This window comes from Passer montanus, unplaced genomic scaffold (genome assembly GCF_014805655.1).
Source record: "Passer montanus isolate IOZ18808 unplaced genomic scaffold, ASM1480565v1 scaffold45, whole genome shotgun sequence".
Classification (NCBI taxonomy): domain Eukaryota; kingdom Metazoa; phylum Chordata; class Aves; order Passeriformes; family Passeridae; genus Passer; species Passer montanus.
In genome coordinates, this window is record NW_024369373.1 from 10,783,908 (window position 1) to 10,804,524 (window position 20,617).

The window sequence follows — 20,617 nt, forward strand, 5'->3', positions numbered from 1 at the left end:
CTCCTCTGCTCCAGGCTGGACAGACCAAGTGACCTCAGCTGCTCCTCATATGGCGTCTCCTCAAGGCCCTTCACCATCCTCGTGGCCCCCTCTGGACACTCTCTAATGGCCCAATGTCTTTGCTCTATTGTGGCCCCCTTTGGACACTCTCTAATGGCCCAATGTCTTTCCTTGTACCCTCCTCTGAACACCCTCTAATGGCACAATGTCTGTCCTCTATTGTGGTCCCCTTTGAACACTCTCTAATGGCTCAATGTCTGTCCTCTACTGTGGCCCCCTCAGGACACTCTCTAGAGGCTCAGTGTCTTTCCTTGCACCCTCCTCTGGACACTCTCTAATGGCTCAATGTCTTTCCTCGGTTGTGGCCTCCTTTGGACACTGTCTAGTGGCTCAGTGTTTGTCCTCCATGGTGCCCCAAAGCTGTCCCAGCCCTCGAGGTGAGGCCACCCCAGCTCTGAGCAGGCTGGGACAATGCCCTGCCTGGCCTGGCTGGCAGTGCTGGGCCCCACGGCCCCGTTCAGCACAGTCTTTGTGCCAGGGGCTCACCCCATGAGCCCCATGTGCCAGGGGCTCACCCCATGAGCCCCATGTGCCAGGGGCTCACCCCATGGGCTTGTCCCACTGAATGTGGCATACTTGACGCTGCAAGAGAGAGTACTGAAAGCTTTGCTGAAATCCCAAAGGATTACATCAACTGGCTTCCATTCATTAATACTGGCAGCACTTTTCCCTTTGCAGATACTATGGGAAACAGGAGAAGAAAATGTTACCTTCAGAAGTAAGATCAATTAATACCATTTGATATTTAACTGGTTTTACGGAAAGAAAACACAAACAGCTCCAGTAGTTCCTGTAGAGCCCCATCTAGCTGGAATGAGATAGAAGTGTTTCCAGTTTAAGAAATAATATCTATTGATTAGATCTAATCAATATTACTTTTGAAATGTTCTGAGAAATTCTGTTTTTTTCCAGAGATATTTTTGTACCTCAAAAAATGAATTTTATTTTGCTGTAAATACCGCTTTTTAAAATTCAAAAATAATTTTCTTTCTCAAAAAGAAACTTCCTAAAATGCTGATCCAGATGAACCATTTATTGCCCTAGTTTGTTTGTTCATCATAACAATGGCAAATGAAGTGTTTAAGACTAAGACTCCCATAATACTTCATTAAAATTGAAGGTCAGTACCTTACTCCGGGATGATGTTCTCTGTGCCTAATTATGAAGCAACAACTCAAGTGATGAACAAAAGTCAATGTAAAGAAGATAAACTAGATGACTTGACTACTTCTCTCCAGACTCATTTGAATTTCTCTTTTGACCTCTTATAGAGAAGCAAGGAAGTACTAGAAATGTAGTCTATAAAATAGAAGAGATAGATGATGAGAAGATGAGAGGAAGGATGCTGACCATCTCTGCTGATCAATGAAACAGGACAAACAGATATATTTTATAATTCAGAAACCTCATTAGAATAGAAAATAGTTACAGCAGTCGTATTCACATATAAGGAATATGACTTGCAAAAACAGATGCTTTCTCCATCATCTGCATTCTGTATCTAAAAATGTCTTTAAGCCCTTCTCTTTAGTTTACTGCCTGATTACCATCACATTTAATATTTGTCACAATTACATTCTATGAATAAGTTCAAGCCCATTTTCATGTGAAATGCTTAGATGTCCAGCCAATTAGACATGACCATGAGCTCATCACATAAAACTTATTAAGTAGCAAACTTAGTTCAAGTGATAATGATATTGCCTGTTGAGACTTGCTGGGGGATCCCTGAAATGGATGTTTTAATTATGTTATGAATATACTGTCTAGAGATCACTGTCCTTGTGTCTAGTGGATGAAGCCCAGCAAGCCTATACAAGCAGTTCACATTAGTTTGTCTAAGGATCCAGCAAAATATGAGCAACTTTCACCCAATAAAGTGTTCAAATTATTTGCCTGCACCAATTTTTCCTACAGTTAACATGCAGCTTCTAGAACATGTTTGTTAGCAGAAATGTAATTTACTTAGGCAAAACTTTCATCCTAACAAATGTTCAGTTTTTAGAGTTGGAGTATGTCAATTTTTGGTTAAAATGAAAAAGCCACTGTACAGTGTGTTTTGCCTGCTCAGATCTCTGTGGCCTCTTGCAACTCTGGAGCAGGTTTCTAATGCAGTGTGGCCCTGCCCAGGGAGGTAACTGGCAAACAGCAGAGTGGCTGGAACACAAGGAGATCGAGAACAATTTAAAAATGGGGCCAGGGAGGTAACTGGCAAACAGCAAAGAGTGGCTGGAACACAAGGAGATCGAGAACAATTTAAAAATGGGGAATGCGCTTAGGTGCAGGTGTGCATCATCTGAAATCATATTTACTTTTACAAACTTCCTTATCTTCACAGAACTTTAGCTCTGGCTTACAGTAATGATTATGAAAATAATTAACAATCACCATTAATTTTATCAAGACAAAAACCAATCAATGTCAAAAGAGAAGTCTTTTGCAGACAGCCTTGGACAGACACTGATTTTTACTACCAGGATAACACTGTTTTCTGCAAGAGCCATATATATTTTACTGAGGATATAGCTGGATTTAACAATGACATTTAATATGGACTTTAATCAGATTTACCTCTAGTATTTAAGAAAGTTGTATTCAATTGTCTGCTCTACTGCTTTATCCAACATATCACATTTGAGGTATACTCTGCAAACAGCCTGACAATGATTCCTTGGTTTGGGATCTAGAGGCAAACATTTGCAGATGCTGTTTTATGTCCTGGCTCAATTAGCAGGGAAGGGTTGTGAGAAGCAGATTTATCCTGGTCCTGATAAATTGCCTGACTAAGCACCCTTTTTGTACTGGCTGCAGATGTTTACCTGACTCACAGATTCATGGAATCTGACAGAGATGACTTTGAGGTCTCCATGTATATACCTGATGTATGCAAATATAATTAATATATTAAATATAAACCATGCTGGGGCAGTAATTACTAAATTGCTTTATGCTTGCAGATATAATGCCAATAATATTTATACAAATCCCTCAGACTATATTTTCTAAACACTATGTGAAATTATTCTCTAAAAGTAGGCAATTATTATGATAAAAATAATAATATTAATAACATTCAGCATCAAAAGGAAATTTATTCCTTCTTACTGAAGGACAGAATCATAAAATGTGTGAGGTTGGAAAATACCACTGGAGTGCTCTGGTCCAAGCTCCCTGCTTGGGCAGAGTGCTGTAGAGCACGTCAGTCAGGGCTGTGTCTGGTTGGCTTTTGAATATCTCCAGGGCAGGAGACTCCACAAGATCTCTGGGCAGCCTGCAAAGGACATTTTGAAATTCCCTTGATTCACACATGACAAGTAATCCCTGCACATGTGTGTGATGCAGAAGCTTTTTGTCTTCAGTTGCAGAACTTGTCCTCAGACAGGAGAAGGCTTCAAGGACAATTCACCATGGAGTACAAACACACAAGCAGACAAGTGTCAAAGATAAAAGCAACTCAATTCTTACCTCAAGAATGCTGGTAATGTAGTATGGTTTTGGTCACTTATCATGCCTAAACCAGGCTTTTCATGGAAAACTGCAGTTCCAAGACAAATAGCAACATTGATAACTAGAAGGTAGAACAAAAGTAAAAGAAAAATCACTGATGGTAGGGAATAATTATATCCTCAACAGAGCAGTGTGTGCAGCTGTAAATAACTGCAGCAAACTCACAGAAAACCATTTTAGTATCTGCTGCTTGGCAATGAGGTGGACCTGGTCCCCTGGAGACCCCAGATCAAGCAGAAATAACAAAGCAGTTAAGAGGATATTTAACCTACAAAGCAGGCCAACTTTTACATTTGGAAAATCCCCTGCCTGATCCAACCATTGTAACACAAGTTAATTGAAAAGATCAAATTTAAAAAAATCCACTTTAACTCAAGAATTAAGGAGAAAAACAGTGCATACTTTAATGCCACATACTATTCAAAAGTATGGCAGTGCAGTGTAGGAAAAGTATATCCAGCAATTAAAAATGTTGTATTTCATTGGAGCAGTTTCTTCTCTTCTTAGCAAGGCAAAAGGATCAGTGAAAGGTATCCTTAAGTGTCTTAAGCCAAATCATCCCAAGGAAGGGAGAAAAACCTATTTAATGTGGCTCAAGGGGTAGGAATAATAGGATGCAACAGAGCAAAGGCTGGATTTGGAAAGGAAATACTGATAATTAGATGTATCTGACCATGTAATAGTCTTCTAAACATCCTTTTGAAATGCTCTCAATTTAGGGTATTTTTAAAAGGATAAAACCCTTGGAAATGTGCTGTAAAGAACTTTTCTGTATTGACAGAGGAACAGACCAGGTTATGATTCAAGTAGATTTTGTTTATTTAGAACTTTTTTAATTCTATGATTTCTAGATTTCATTTGCTGGAAAAATATGGGTTTCTTCATACTATTTTTTGTTGTTACACTGTTTTCCTGTCACTTCCATCCTTCTTTCAATTTCTTTCTGACATGTTTCACTTCATTGGAAGACACCAGACTTCTATAGTTTTCAGGAAGTTAAAAGTTATATACTCAAGGTTAGCCTGTCTGGAAATTCATTCAGCAACTGAGCAGAAGGAGTTGCTCATCTGTATTTTTTTTCTCTAAATTGCCCATTCACTTTACTTTAGCTAATTGGTATTGTCCTGCAAGACTGCATGGATTTAAACTGAAGGAGACTGTCACAGGCAAAGGAATTAGTAAAGAAAATTTATTAAAAAATAAAGATATATTTCAAAGAGGAACAGAGGAGGAAGCTGCTCATCTCAAAATATTTGCTTTTGTCTCCAAATATTTCCTCTTCTCTCCATGTCCTGCCCCAGAGACTCATAAATACCCTTACTAACATTGTACTAAAATGCTCTAAAGAACAAAATCACTGCTACCAGCACTCCTTGTAAACAGCTGCTAATATCTCAACAAATAAAAAGTCTATCACTATTTTGTACAAGTGCCTCATGCCATTATTGCAACCAATATTACTGGCAAATTATTTCATAGTCAGAGAGGAAATTAACATCAGCATTAAACATTCCAATAGTTATAACAAGATTAGCTGTAATTTAAAGAAAAGGTATTCCAGAGGAAACCATGAGGAAGCACAAAGAACATATTCTTGTGATCTGAAATTTCTTTTCATCCTCAGCCAAAGGGCAAAGAAATTTTCTACATTTTAGCCAGACCTGAGGTTCACTTTGGGACACTTATCCTTGTTTTTATTTACATAGGTTACCTACTTGGATAGATCCAAACTGTACCCTACCATTCTGTAAATTCAATTTACAATCACACTTTCTAAAAATAGACATAAAACATGCAAATATATGCATATGCAAATTTTTCTCAAATAATAATAAAAAAGAAAACTTAATGAAAAAGCAAAGTTGTGCATGACTAAATTTTAAAATAAAGGCTTACATGCAGGTGCACTCACACCATAAGCTTAAATTGTTGGCTTTAATCTGCACAGTCACACGTGCAAAGTGCATATTTCTATCTGGAAATGGCCATGCACAAATTTAGAATTAGTACTTAGACACAGTTGTAAAAGCTTTGTCTCTTTTTTAATTGCCTAATTCAGGCTCTTATGCCCAAATACTTGTGGAAGACATAATAGGTTCCCAGCTAAGGAGAGCAGAAAATTCACCAGGGTGGTGGCTTAGTCTATAAGGAACTAAAGGTATGTATAATATTTTGTTCGAAAGATAAAAATCCTTTAGATGAATGTGTTTATTGAAATTAAATTGTAAAATTCAGAAACCTAGAATTATGAATGGTTTTGAGTCTAATTTTACTTATTGTAACATAAGCAAGTGCAAATCATACAGAATGAAACATAACCTGGAATATTGTTTTTTTTCTTTTAAGAAATATTTACTTTTTTGTTGTGAAATATTGAAATACTGATTTAATATAAAGTGTAGAATAAAGGTGTATAGGAAGAATAAAAGCACAACAAGATTTCCTGACTTATTTACTCAGTGTCACACAGTAGGTCAGCATCAAAGAAATCACAAAGGTTCCTCTATCCAGCCACTTGTACATCAATTTCTGTGTATTGCAATCAATTTTACATCCCAAAATTCCAATCCAAAAGCTTGACTTAGCTGTATATGTCACTTCCCTCTAGGATGCTTTAGCTTTGTTCATCCCTAGCCCTGCCAGGCTCTCCTGGGCTGGGCACTCTGAGAGCAGCACCGTGGCTTGGAGCAGGCAAACAGGACACAGGGACGGCTGAGAAATGTTATTTCATGGGCAGAGGGAGCTGCTGTGGCTGGAGGAACAGGATAACCTGAGTTTGGGGTGAGCTGTGATCCCATCCAGAGAGAGAAGGACAGTGGCAGTGAGGTTCTGAGCAGCCCAGCCAAGAGCAGGGGCTGCCCAGAGCAGAGGTGGCACTGCCCTGCCCTGCCCTGCCCTGCAGGAATCCCTGACCCATCCAGCCTCACCCTCCTGAGCCATGACGACACTCAGCAAAAATTATCCTTTTCCAGCATGGGGGAAATGCTGTGAATTAGCATAGGGAAGAGAAAGGAAACTCTCACGCATAGGTAAAGAATCACTAATTTCCTAATCTCTAATTGTTTACAGAGTTTTAAATTATCTATTTTTTTAAGTGATTTTCCATTAGGAGGGTGAAATGGATCATAAATACTAAATTACAGCAGAGACCCTGACCCTTCAAGAATAAACAAAGCTGCAAAAGCCTCATTAAATCAGCATTTTGGGGCTGGTATAGAACATGTGTTTTTCTTACAGAAGCACATAATTTAATAAAACAGCATAAGAAAATCTGCTGGAACACAATATGTGTTACTAAATCAACACAATATCTGCTGCCATGCTATTTGATTAAGCATTAACAAGGAAAAACAGCTTTTCAGTGCTCGGTGATAAAGATTAATCCAAACAGAAGCTATCGTAAAAGAACAAAAGTCCAACAAAACCCTTATTGACCAGTTTCAGTCAAGCAGTGCAATCCAAAAGATGTAGGGGAGCAAACAGTAAGAAAACATTTCTAAGATGTGGAATACTTCACCAGCTCTTGGACAAACCAAATTCCTATAATCTTACACATTTTATTCATATTTTACTGGACAAAGGCAGATGCTGGACTTTAAAGAAACTAACACAAAATACTAATATCTAGAAAATATTTCCAGGAGGTGTCTACTGTTAGATACCCACACACACACACAAAAATAATTAAAAAATAAAGTGAATTAAATGATCACAATCCAATCTTTGAAGTCCCTCAACAAATGTAAACTTCAGTGAATACAATTCATTAAAACCTAATTACAAAAAAATCAATAGTGCAATTTAGCCCAACCCAAAACTTATTGTAATGCACGGAACATTTGGAAACTCAGGTCTTTATGAACAGGGCTGAAGTGACATTTTATATTACATTGCAGAGTGTCTCTGTAAAGCAATTAGCACAGGCTGCCTGCCTTTGCTCAGAAAGGATATTACAATGAGTGGCTCTCTAACAGTGCATCTGCAAACACCCACTCTCAAGGATGCAGTGGAAAAGGAAATGGCACTACTAACAATAGCCTTGTAAAACCCATTTAAAGGAAAAATCAACTATTCATACCCCAAATACATACTCTTCAGAGTATTTTTATTGCTGTTTGGGGAATCAAATGGCCACATTTTGCTTTTAATTATCTACCAGGAAATCCACTGACAATGTTAGAAAAGGTATAGTCTGGCCTATAGACACTTTTTTTAAGGGAAATCAGACAGACCTGGTTCAGAGTAGCAGTCATCAGCTTTTATTATAATTATTTTAATATTTAAATTTTATAACATTTTTTTCAAAACATTTTAAATGCCCTAAAATGTAAATAAATCACTACTACAATATTTTTTTAAAAATGAAATATGATTTAATAGTATAGAATGATAATTTGGTATCACAGATTGCTCTAGAGGGCTCTGAAGCCACACAGTCTGACCAGTCTCTCCTAATGTTTGAGTTTACAATTTTAATCCATAAAAATCCATAAATCCATAAAAATGATAAAAATCCATTTTAAAAATCCAGTCCTTCTCCCAGACTAAAAGAAATTATGCCACATCAGCTCCAAGAACACTGAAGCCACATGAGCACTTGTAGGGCCCAGGTTCTTATCAATGCTTTGCATAGACTGATTTATCCTCTGGCCAGCTGACCTTATTTCAATTATTTCAATTATTGTGATTATGTTATGCTTGGGTAGTACACACAGAGGCCACACAGCAACCAAGCAGAACATAAGCAAAATGAAAATTGAAATAAATGAGGAAAATCACACTGTTTTCTTTAGGATAATCTTCTCAGGGCCCCATCAAAAATGTTCACTGTATCTTCTAATGGTTTGGGGTTTTTTTAAAGATCCCCAAGTTCTCCTCAGAGAAGCAAGGCTGCTCACCTCACACATTCCATCCTACCCTGTCTAATCTACACCAGGAGAAGAAAACTCCAGAAGAGGCTGGCACCATACTGGAGGTGAGGGGTACCAGGCAGAGATCTCTCATGGTCTGGCACAGCCATGGGTCATTCCAGCAGAGGCTGTACCAGATGTCTGATATTTATGTACATTTATATTACACTTAACTAACCTAAGAGATCACACACAGAAAAACCCCAATAAACCACCACAGACCGTCACCAATGCAACATCCTTCCATAAACTTTAGCTACTTTATATCATAAGCATGCTTTGATATCCAGTGAGAGCTGAGGGCTTAAAGAACCTCTAATAAGGAGAAATGAGGATCTAAAAATGATGCATGGTGACAATGCGCTAAAAAGGTAAAAAACCTTTCCTGTTCTGGCTATAATTGCGATGGAAATAACATATAAACTAATAAGCTATAACATTTGGAAGAAGCAACTTACAAGGGCAGAGATAACAAAAACACTATTAAAAAAGAACTCGCTAATGTTGCTAATACTTCACAGAGGAAGGTCGAGTCCTTCAATAATTCTGGATAAGTACTCACCAAGAGTTTTCACAGCAACATATTGGCTAGAGCAGTAGAGGCACAGTGTTAAACTTTGAGGCAGAAGATATATTTTAGTGGGACTCCATCACTGCTCAAGGAGGGTGTTATAACAAGCTAAATTTGTGTTTGGTAGCAAAGATAGAAATGCCATATACCTGGGTAGAAGGGAATTGAGAAAAATGCCTCCTCCTCACAAAGTTGCACAGGCAGTATGATTTCTGTCTGGAATAAATAAATACTGAGCTGAAGGACTCAGTCTGTCCATGGGCTAACAAGTTCATATATGCCAGCACAAATCCATTTGAACTCTTTTCATAAGATTTTGGGTGCTTTCATTAACTTTTTGCTACCCTGGGTGCCATCTGAACTGCATACAGAAAATAGCCTGACTAAGGAGTATCAGTGACCTCCCACTTCCAAACAGATTGTTTATTCAGACAACTAAATTAGATTTCAATGCTTACATACAAAATTAATCAGAGAAAACAATGGATTCAAAATCAAATAACTAAAACTAATCAGGCAGAATGAAAAGAAAAAGCTAATTAGATTTTGCAAGCAATTTTTGTTTCTGAAGAATATAAATATAGTTATATACACTATATATTTATTATACATTTATACAGACCTCCATATGAGGTGCAAGTAGGGTTAAGACATTAGCACTTGAATAAAATAATCAGCAGTTCCTCTGAGTGTATCCTTTGATAAAACAATAAACTCTTCAATCCATCAGGAAGGCTGTGCAAGGTCTTTAAAAGAGCTTTGAAATGTCAAGGTTACATTACAGATGCTGCAGAATTCTGACTTAACAGGAACAGAATTTATTATTTTTTAACAAAACATTAATAAAACACCTATTTAGAGACCATCTGATGTTTTTAAATGAGTTATTACAGAATAAAAGTTAATAGTGCAAGTAGGATTTCAGCCCAGGGCATATCCTTAAAGGATGATTCAAAGGATGAGCCACAAAATATAGCAGAAAAAATTGCTCATGTTGCCAAAGGGAACTTGGGAAGAATATGCTTCTCCTGAGAAGCTTTTAGAAGATGACACTGGCCACAAGGGACTTGAGCAGTGAACATTTTTTGACTGGACATGTCGTGGTGTGCCTGCACCAATGGAACAGGCAGAGCCAGCCCCTCTGCAGGGGTTCGGTCACTCAGAATGCCCAGCAGCTGGCAGGAGTCCAGGGGCTGCTGGGGTATAGAAGTGCCAGCATGCAAACTTCCACAGCTCAGTCACTGGGAATTAGGAAATGGAAACTGATAAATTCAAAGGGCAATAGTGCAACCAGACCTTTATCACTGACTGGTGGTTTTTCTCCAAGGTAAATAATTTACAAGTTTAGGACCTGTAAGCATTTCCCTTCACTGCCACCCAGCCAACTCCTCATTCTTCTCCCTTCTGCTTTCTCTTGCACAGCAACTCACCAGCTCTGTGCAACGTTTTGTGACCCAAAAACTGTTAAAGAAAGAGAAACATACTCCAGAGCCTGGCAACATCACCAAATTGCTCCCAGTTGGAGAGCTCCCTGCTCAGCCAGAGAGACACCATGGATCACCTTCTTCAGCCCTGTTTATGCACTGTGTTTATGCACATTGCACATCCAAAGTATTTTCTGCATTGTGCTTTTGCACACAGCCAAAACAGAGGGCAAAACAGCTGGCACACCATGGTAGAGAGCCCCAAAAGAGGCAGACGGGGACCCACTCCAAGCAGCTCACCAAGCCTTGCAGGAACACACAATCTGGGACAATGATTCAGAAAGAAATAAATCAAAGGAGAGATAATCACTAAGGTTCCAGGGGGAAAAAAGACTTCTAAAGAAGAATTTGGAAACAAACAGAGAACAGCTCAGCAATACAGAAAGAACCCATGGTTTTTTTCAGTTTTCAATCTAAATAAAAATAATTCACGTTCTAAGGAGACTTAAATTTAGATGAATTTAGTTTATTATGTTTATATTAAATGTGTTAAATCTGCTCAACATCACATTGCAGAGTTATGTAAAAACATTTTGTATTTCCCATATGTGAGCATTGATGAAATGTTCAGGCACATAATGTATTAGTTATGGTTTAAATATATATATATATATACTTTGAAAGGAAAAGAAAATCTGTAGAATAATCAGAAGTCATGGGACACAGAGGGGACCCAAAGAATACAGCTCATGACACCTCTAGTTAATGCAACATGATCTAAACCATAAACATTATCATGTACCATAAAGCATTACAAAGCCACCAAATCCCAACTAGTCCTCGTCACAGCTTCCTCTAGAGCAGTGATGCAATATTTGCATATTTCCATAATTTGAAGATTTTGTTGTTGTTGTTAAAATGTGGAAGCCCTTTCCAATTTGACTGCAATTCAACTCACTTGAAACAAAGTTTAATTAAACATGATTCATTGTGCTTTCCAAGCCAGGTATTTTATGTGTGCTGTGGTAACTGCACACATAATGATTATCAAACCTCCTGCTTCTGAGGACAAAACGTCAGCTTCTGTCATGAGTATATTTTAATTGGTTATCATTTAGAGGATAAAAAAATCCCCATTGAAAAAAACCTGTGAAGAACTACTATTAACTGCATTTGTCCTTTTCTCACACAGAAAATATTTTCTATATTTATTTTAATCGACACAATTTTTTTATTGTTCACTGAATTTGCTTGAGCTGTTTAGCTCAGCTTTAAGGCAAGGTCCTACCTCTGACTCTGCTGGGGCTGCAGTCTCTCCTTAAACTGCATTCTGAATCAGCCATACTTTGATAAATTTATTTAAACTATAGAGGTTGAGCTAAGATGGAATTGGAGTTATGGTTCAGCTGAGTACCCAAGAATTGAAGTATTTAAGTACTTAATATAATTTGGACCCAAAACGTTATTGCATTCAATATCCTCACGAGACTGAGGGTCATTTTCCTGCTTGTAAGCCGGTTACCAATTATTTTTCCATTGTCCTGGAAATATTCCAGAAGTCATTGTATAGTCAGTCCTCTGTGTTCTGATAGGCAGCGAGTTTTTCTTTTTCATACATCTATTTATTGCAAAAAGTTAACCTTAGACTGAAGGGCTGGCAGATTCTTAGATACCTATAATTAGCTACATTAATAATTTCAAGTGTAATAATTATTTAACAATATTGTATTAATGCTTTAGCTATTCCTGAAAAATCAAAACGTGAGGAAGATTACTCTGAAAGTACAACATAGGGAGCAGTCTAATTTTTTTTAATCAGCCACCAGCTCTCTATAAGATTATTCTGCAGCTAATCATTCTGCTGCCAGCAGCAAAAATAAAACAGACTCCCCTGAAGTAAGTTTGTCTTGGTAGGGTTTCAAGATAACAGATTGTGACACAAACCTCCTCAGGTTCATACAGTTGCACTGTTTTGCCTTTTTGAATAAACACTTCTGCTGAAATGTTTATCCATTAAGCATGCAAACAGTTTCATCACAAGCACAAATATCTTTTTCATGTAGATGAAGTGAGTATATATACACTACAATCTCACACACAATAATTCCTTGGTATCAAAAGCAAGGCTCCAAAAAACTCATGTAGAGTTTTTTGAAAGACATAATTTTGTGCTTACATGAAAAAAACTATCACCAGATACTGGATAGCCACTAATATTCCTGGTATTTAATAGGTTTCCTCTTTTAGACTCTACCTGCAAGCAATATTATTGCCTATAATTCTTTACCCTCTAAAACACTCTTTCCCTGAAATCTAGAAATAATATCATATACATTTGCAAAATTATTCCCATGCCTGTGATGGCAAACTTGATTTGGAGGAGCCCACCTACAATCCAGACCATGGAGGCAGCACTTCACTGGTCACAACTGCCTGCTACTGAAAAAAATGGGCTCTGTATCAGCTGTCTCTGGATGAGCTGAGGCACAGGTCTTGATGTTCAAATCCTCACAGTGCTCTTTCCAAACTGACCTCAGCTATGGCTTGTTCAAGAGCTGTCCAGCTCAGCCAGCTTCTTTATCTGTGTGATCTTTGAACAGGAATTTATATCTAGGACATTTTTTCCCATGAGTTGACTTCTCTGTTCCTAAGCATTTCTCTAATCTTCTAAGACAATTATAGGGCTTACTCTGAGATGCACTTTCCTATTTTACAAGAGACATTTGGTTCCCCCAGTGTTTTTAGTCCCCACCCCAAGGCAGCAGCACTGATTGTAGGTGTGGGATCTGCCCCCAGAGCACCTGAGTATTTGCAATCATGAAATAATTCCTCAGCATTTTAACAATATTTTCTTCTTACCCCACATTCTCACATGAAGGACATCTTCCTTTCTCTTAAAATATCCTAAAACTTTTCCACTGTCTCTCCAAGAATTGGGATGTTCATTCCCCACTACATTCCAAGGATGATGTAGCTCTAAATGTCTGTCCTTGTATTTATGCTGAAGCTGATGTTTGGAAGAACAGATGGGGTCTGTCTGAATGTTCTGACTTGGAAATCCTATTCTCTTCCAGGATTCTTGGCTTTTTAAAAAGAAAATAAGTGAAATGAGGAGTCAAAACAAGGATCTTGAGCAGAGCAAATGTGTGAAAAGCCCTGAAGAACATCAGGACTAACTCTAGCCTACATTAAAATCCTATGGAAAAGTCATGCATGTTGGCAAAGTGTTACACCAGCGTTTTCATCTTAATCAGAAAAAAATCAATAATTTCCTTTGTTAATGTATAATAAAAATTCTAATATACTGGAAGAAATTTCAAAATACAGGGCGTTTTCATCTTAATGTCAAGCGTTTTCATCTTAATCAGAAAAAAAATCAATAATTTCCTTTGTTAACGTATAATAAAAATTCTAATATACTGGAAGAAATTTCAAAATACAGGGATATAAAATAGTTTCTGTCATCTGAAATGTTTTCAAACTAATTCCTGTGCCTACCAGTTTTGGTGTTTCTGTGGAACAGGGACTGACACTCAATTTTGAGGAGAAAAAAAATCATTTAATGGCTTCAAGGACAACAGACTAAAAAGAAGGTGGTAATAAGTCATTGTCACTATTTGCAGCACTGAGAAAAGCAAAATTACCAAATCCTTTTAATTTCTCTCTAAAATACCCATGTTTGCTAAAAAATGGCCATATAATTTGATTTTATACACATACCAAAAAAACAGAGCCACCTATAGAAAATGCAGTGTTTTAAACAACCATTTCTTTACAAAATAGATTGTCAGTTCTTGAAGATTTTGGAGGTCAACACTTCCTTGTGGCTCTGTTTGTTTGTTCAGTTTGTAGAAGAGCACAGAATCTGTCTCTGGCATTTAATTAGGGGAATGCAGACACGAATGAACAAGAATTATTTATTCTTGTTCTTTTAAAATCATGTTTCCCTATTGTTATTCTTGGACAAACAAAGTTAGTTCTACATCTTAAACAAAAGTTGTCCCCTTATTCTGGCAGTGCAGACTCTATTGACCTTAAGAAAGGTGTGCTCTGTTGCAGAGGATCACTTCAGCAGACCACAAAATGTGATGAACAAGACTTTTACCAGATCCAGAGAAAATTCTGTGTGTCTGAACCAAGTAGAGCAGTATTTGACTGACAGGAATTCATCCCACCTATTTTACACAGGGCTCAGGGCAAGTGAAGTTAACAGCTTTAAACTGCTCTATGACCATAAGAGGGATTTCAAATAATCCAGAGTAGCTAAATTTGATCTGTAAAATTGTCTCTAAAATTGGACAAATACATCTAATCCTATTTCTGTAAGCCAAAACTATGGTTTATATGACACTGAAAACACCTAAAGCCAAGATAAAGCTGGACAGCTCAGAATGGGATTCTAGAAAGGACTTTAACAAAACCAGGAAATGCCCAGAATTCACTAGTGTGAAATGCTGAAGAAAGAACAGAAACATCTGTAATCCAAACATTTGTCAGCATCTAGGATGTTTATCTCTCCAGACAAATCCAGAGTCCAGTATCCATCCTGACAGAGAAATGAGGGTGTTAGTACCAATCACCTTTCCCTACACAGTGGTTATAGCCCTGCTTGTTTTCCCTAGGTGAGAGCTCTCTTGATCTACAATTTTAAGTGACTGTCACATCTACAATCATTACTGAGATAATTGTTGTAGATGATGTTCAATTTGGTGAAGTTCTTAATTATTTGATGATAGAACTGAAAATGAGGATCCAAACAAACCCAGAAAACAAGAGCACAAAACAAACTAGAAGAGAAAATGGCCTTGCTATACATATTTAATGAAACAGTGAAAATATCCTGCACAAAGACTTAGAGAGTTAAATTGAAAATGTGTGTATGATAAATGGATATAATACTGTCTATGTAATGGGTTTCCTATTTAAATTTTGTGAGGATTTAATCAGTTGGGCACAGCTGTGCAGGATGCACCATAAACTACGTTGAAAAATATGTAGACATGTACATTTATCTGCTACAAATTAAGCTCACTTAGAGGTGGTCTTAATGGACCATGTAGCAATCATTACAAGCATAAATTTTAAACTGTCTGTTTCCAGTGAATTTGCTTTGAAAAAAAATTAATGCTCATCCTTAGTGGAGCACAGTAATAAATGGAAGGACCCTTAATCTGCTAAGCACTAATAACCTACCAATTATTCATCATGAACCCCATGCTGTATAATGTATGTCTGTTACAATTTTATTAGCTATTCTTTATTTAACCTGCAAAGGTGCAATTTGATTCCAACTTACACACTGTAATTATATGATGTTTTAAGTGATGTGCCATTAAATTTACAAAATGCTCTGTCCCATTGCTTTATTGTCAAACATCTGTACAGTAGAGCATTGTTACACCTCATGATCATTTATGACTTTCAGACTTTCTGCTTCTATGAACAGCAGCATCATCCACATTAGAGATCAAAAAGCAGTGGCTTTGTTACAACGCGACACAAAAAATAACACATAAATTATTTAACATGGAAAATGGATAACACTGTAATCAAAGTGAATCAGTGACCCAGTTGGAGCTGACTAGAAGCTCACAGCAGTTGTATGTTGTCCTGTAGGGATTGTCACTTGGAGTCACCTGTGTGCTATTCTGGTGTTCAGAGAACCAAAGGGAAAACAACTCCAGTCACTGAGGGACCTTTCTCACCCAGATACTGCAAGGCTGACCAGAATAAAGATCGCCAAACCACAAAGGAGGAAATCCATGCTTTTCAGTAACTGCTCTGGGTTTGCATTTTGTCTGCCCTGCACCAATCAGAAAAACTGTTTTTTGCTCTGGGAAAGCAGAAGAACACATCAAGTTTCTCAAAGAAACCAAAGAGAGACTTGGAAATAACAAACCATTAATTCAAGCAAGCAATAGGTTAAGATTTCATTGTGGAGAAATGATGTGTCTCAATCCCATTCATTGACAGAAAATTTAAAATCCAACATGCTAAAGATTACTTCCTTTCATGATCTGTTTTCAGGAATATTGGGTGAAGAGCATTTTCAGAGGAAAGAAAAAAAACCAACCAACCAAAAAACCTCAAGCAAAGCAAAGCTTATTTTTATTTAGGGGGAGTCAATTCAGGTTGTCTAATTCTTGTCTTCATAAAAACTTATTTGCCAGTTCTTTGCTGATGTAACTGCTCAAACTGCAGGCTGCCAACATGCTCTGCCTTGTCTTCAGTGCATTGGCCAAATATTCCATCCAGCTTTAATCCAAACTGATGAGGACAGGCTGTGACATTTCCTGCTCTCACTCTCTCACAAGCAAGGATCTTCTAGCTCTCCTGCACTTACAGAATTGCCCCAGCTGACACTCCTGGCAGGAGCATCAATCCCACTGAAACACGAGAGGTGGGGAAGCAGAAATGGCAACACACGAGGCATCTCCTGCACAGTGAGGCACAGGGGGTGGTGTGTGCATGGGAAGTGTGATCATTTAAGTATGCATCAGTCAAAATAAAAATGAGGACAAAAAAAGAGACAACTACATGTGGAAACAAGCCAAAGAAAACTCTTTGATTACATGAGAGGCTAGTACATATGTTATATATAACAAATACTTTTTTAAGTTCAGTGCTTGACTCAGAGACACTGTCACATCAAATTCTCTACATTGCTCTGAAGGATCCTTGTGCTGAAATGTCAGCTGGTCATATCACCTAAAGGCAAAGAGAAATTGCCCTAACATTATGCATAGCAATTCCACTGCTCCGTGCTCTGTAGCACTGTTTTCTAAGAATAGCTGTTTCAAAAGGAAGCTTCTCTTCGGTGTGAGCCAGAGGCAATTGAATTTTACCCTGAAAGTGGCTATAGGCTTTGTAGAAACATTTAGGAATATTAAATATTCATGTATTTGATTTAGCAAAATTCAGGACAGTAAAGGCATCCACCGGAATAGCTCCAATGTAAATATTTTTAACATTTAGCACTACAACTTGAAGTATGGATATTATGACAAAGTGAAATGCCACTAAGAAGAACAAATGATTGGAAAATTCCCTTTTTCCTCTTGTAGTTAGTGGGTGTTTATGAATTATTTTGCACCCCAAATAGCAATGTCCAGGACTCTAGCCTTCCACTGGGAGGGCTGTGCCCTGCCATGAACTGTTCTACATCCAATGTTTTCATCTTCAATTTTCTTTCACCTCCTTTCACCACAATCAATTCCACAAAAGTCTGACATTTTTTCAGACCTAGATCTACATCTTACCCTCCATCACTGGTATAAGCAAACATTTAAAATAGAATTTCCAGTGAACTGTGCTGCTCTGCACACCACCTAGGGGAAGCACAAGACTGGATGTAGGTGTCACAGCAGAAATGGTGGGATCCTATATTACCATGTGATATACAACAGAAAAAGAACAGGAGAAACAAAAAAGGCACCATAAAATACACAGGTATTTTGTCTTGACTTCACCAAAATTATTGTCAGAACACAGTTCTGCTGTAAAAATACACTGCACTATGTTGTTTTGAACAGCAAAAGCATGTTTTATGAAGTGCTGTTTAAAGCACTGGATTAAGCCCCATATCAAGGGGTTTTTTTTCTAGAGGAAGGCATTGCATAAATCCATAATTTCATAATACAGAAAAGCTCATCCTGAATCCATGGTGTACTGTCTCTCACTGACTACACACCTAAACAAGGAAACCGGATTAGGAATTCTGGATTTGGATTTCTGTTTTGAGATGGAAGAAACAAACAGAAATATTGCTGTCATAATAGAGCATCATCATGTCTAGAAATTCTTAAATGTAGAGATATAATCTAAAGCACCATGACACAGGAATTTAGAAATTTGTAGACATAGTAAAAAACAAAAACTCATGCATTACAAGTATCTAATGACTATATATTATATAATAATCTGATGCATGAAAAAAATTTACAGTTTACAGTGGGTTTTAAAATAAATATACTACATTTTCTTGGCTAAATTAATCTACAGTTAAATTACAGTCAAAAGAGAATAAAGCATTTAAAACTTGGTAATTAAGTATAATAAAAGGAGATAAATATAACTATTTTATAAAGCATCCTTTCATAATTTATATCTATGAAAGGTTTTTTATATAAAATGTGTGTGTCTATATATATGTAATAAATAAAAAACTTTCAGAAATACCTTATTAATTGTAAACATAGGAATTTGTAAATTGTTTCCTAGGTAAAAATACTGGAATGAATTTTTTTGATTAAGGAAATGTGGCCTTTTTGAATTCTTGCATCCAACTTAAACATCTACATTTCTTATCTTCTCAGAACAAAAATTATATTATGATGGTATAGATTGTGTTTTACTGGATTAAGAGACCACAGGAAATTATATAGTCTGCAGTAAATATATATATATATAAAAACTGGAATTGTAGTGGTCAGAGCAACCCATGGGTTTTTCCATATTTATTTCTTTGGAGAGGACAGATACCAACACGCCCAAAGTACCTGGCATATAAAATTACTAGTGCTGCTAGCTTGCTCTCCAGCAGGAAGCACTACACCCTTCCCCAAAGCATGAGACTGATGAGCAAAAGCTGTTTCAAATTCACTCTGAGACCCAGGGCACTGTGTTCTCAACATGTGGTTGAAACAGCAGCGATGCTTTGCTTGCAGGGGATGTGCCACAACCCTGCATTCTCTCTCCCAATGTCTCTTTCCCTGTTTTAAGTTTCAAGGCTTTCACTCTTTCCCTCATCACTTCATCTCCAAATATGCCAGTGCAGTATTTCATACAGACACAATGTTCTCTCCTCTCCTATTTCATCTGAGCCAAGCTGATAAAACCTCATTAACACCAGGATGAACCTGTACCCTCCTTCTCTGGAGAAGGGTTTATTCTGGATTTGCTGCTATTCCATCTCCCTCCTTTGCACCCAGTCAGGTAAGAACATTGGCAGCCCAAGCTGTAACCTGTCTGCAGAAGACATGCAGACTGATTTTGTTCAATACTGTTCAATCCCTGTAAGGAAATGCTTTATTTACCATTATGTTCAGCAGAATTATTATTTACAAATATATTTTATGTATATATATAACGTGATAACAATTTTTCCCTGTTCAGTGTAGCAGATTAGACTGCAGAAACCAAATGCCCCTGAACCAAGACTGACATAGCCAGAATTCAATGTTTGGTTTGAACTGTGTTCTAAACTGTTTGCTTTTAACAGGCAGACCACCAAGTGGAGAACTATAGTCTTCTAAAAATAAAAGCCTTTCACTATGTATAGAAGTTTCCTGTAGGGTATTGTCTACAGTTTTATTGTAGTAGAGGAATGGAAAGAACAACTACAGTGATATCATACAGTGTCAAATAAATAAAATTGAAAATTATTCTGTTTCAGTTTTGTATGACTCAATTCAAAACCATCACCTAACTAGGTAAGTGTGTCAGAGCTATAGTTTGGGAACAAATGCACACATTCCTGGGACACCACTAAAGACAAAGAATTGGCTTTGGAATATGAAGAAATAAATTAAGACTGGTCTTTTGTAGTGCAGCAAAGGCAGCCAGGCTGTGCAGTTCAGCTGCCAAACTGTGGCTGAACCACTGCTCCCAGCCATGGACACTGCATGATTATAAGGACACCAGCCAAGCCTTTCTTCTTCCTATTTCTTTCATTTTTTTCATTTTCCCTTAATGAAACTTTTCACTAAACTGTGTCTGAACTAAGGATCATTCTGGTATAACTTTTGAGCCAAAGTTAACAATGCTCACAAAAGCAGAAATTCATGATTGAAAGTGTGGCTATTTTCTGGCCAGAAAAATCCATGGACTGAAAGTCAATCCTGTGATATCAACACTTCATTCCAAAAAAACACCCAAAAAAGAATAAAGAAGTCAGCAGGTCCACATCACAGTAAGTCTCATGAAATTCATAAGGTAAGGAATACAGGAAAGGTGTCACCACACAACCACAATTTTTAGTTTCATTTACAAAGCAACAAACATTAAAGAGCTGATTGAGTTTCTGCTCTTTGGTACTTCAGGGTTCAGGAAGTTGAATTTTTTTTTAATTCAGACTGTTTTGATGGTGGTCTTTAAAGCAAATGAGACTGTGCAGATCAATGGCTTGTTGGGCAGGGCATGCTGCC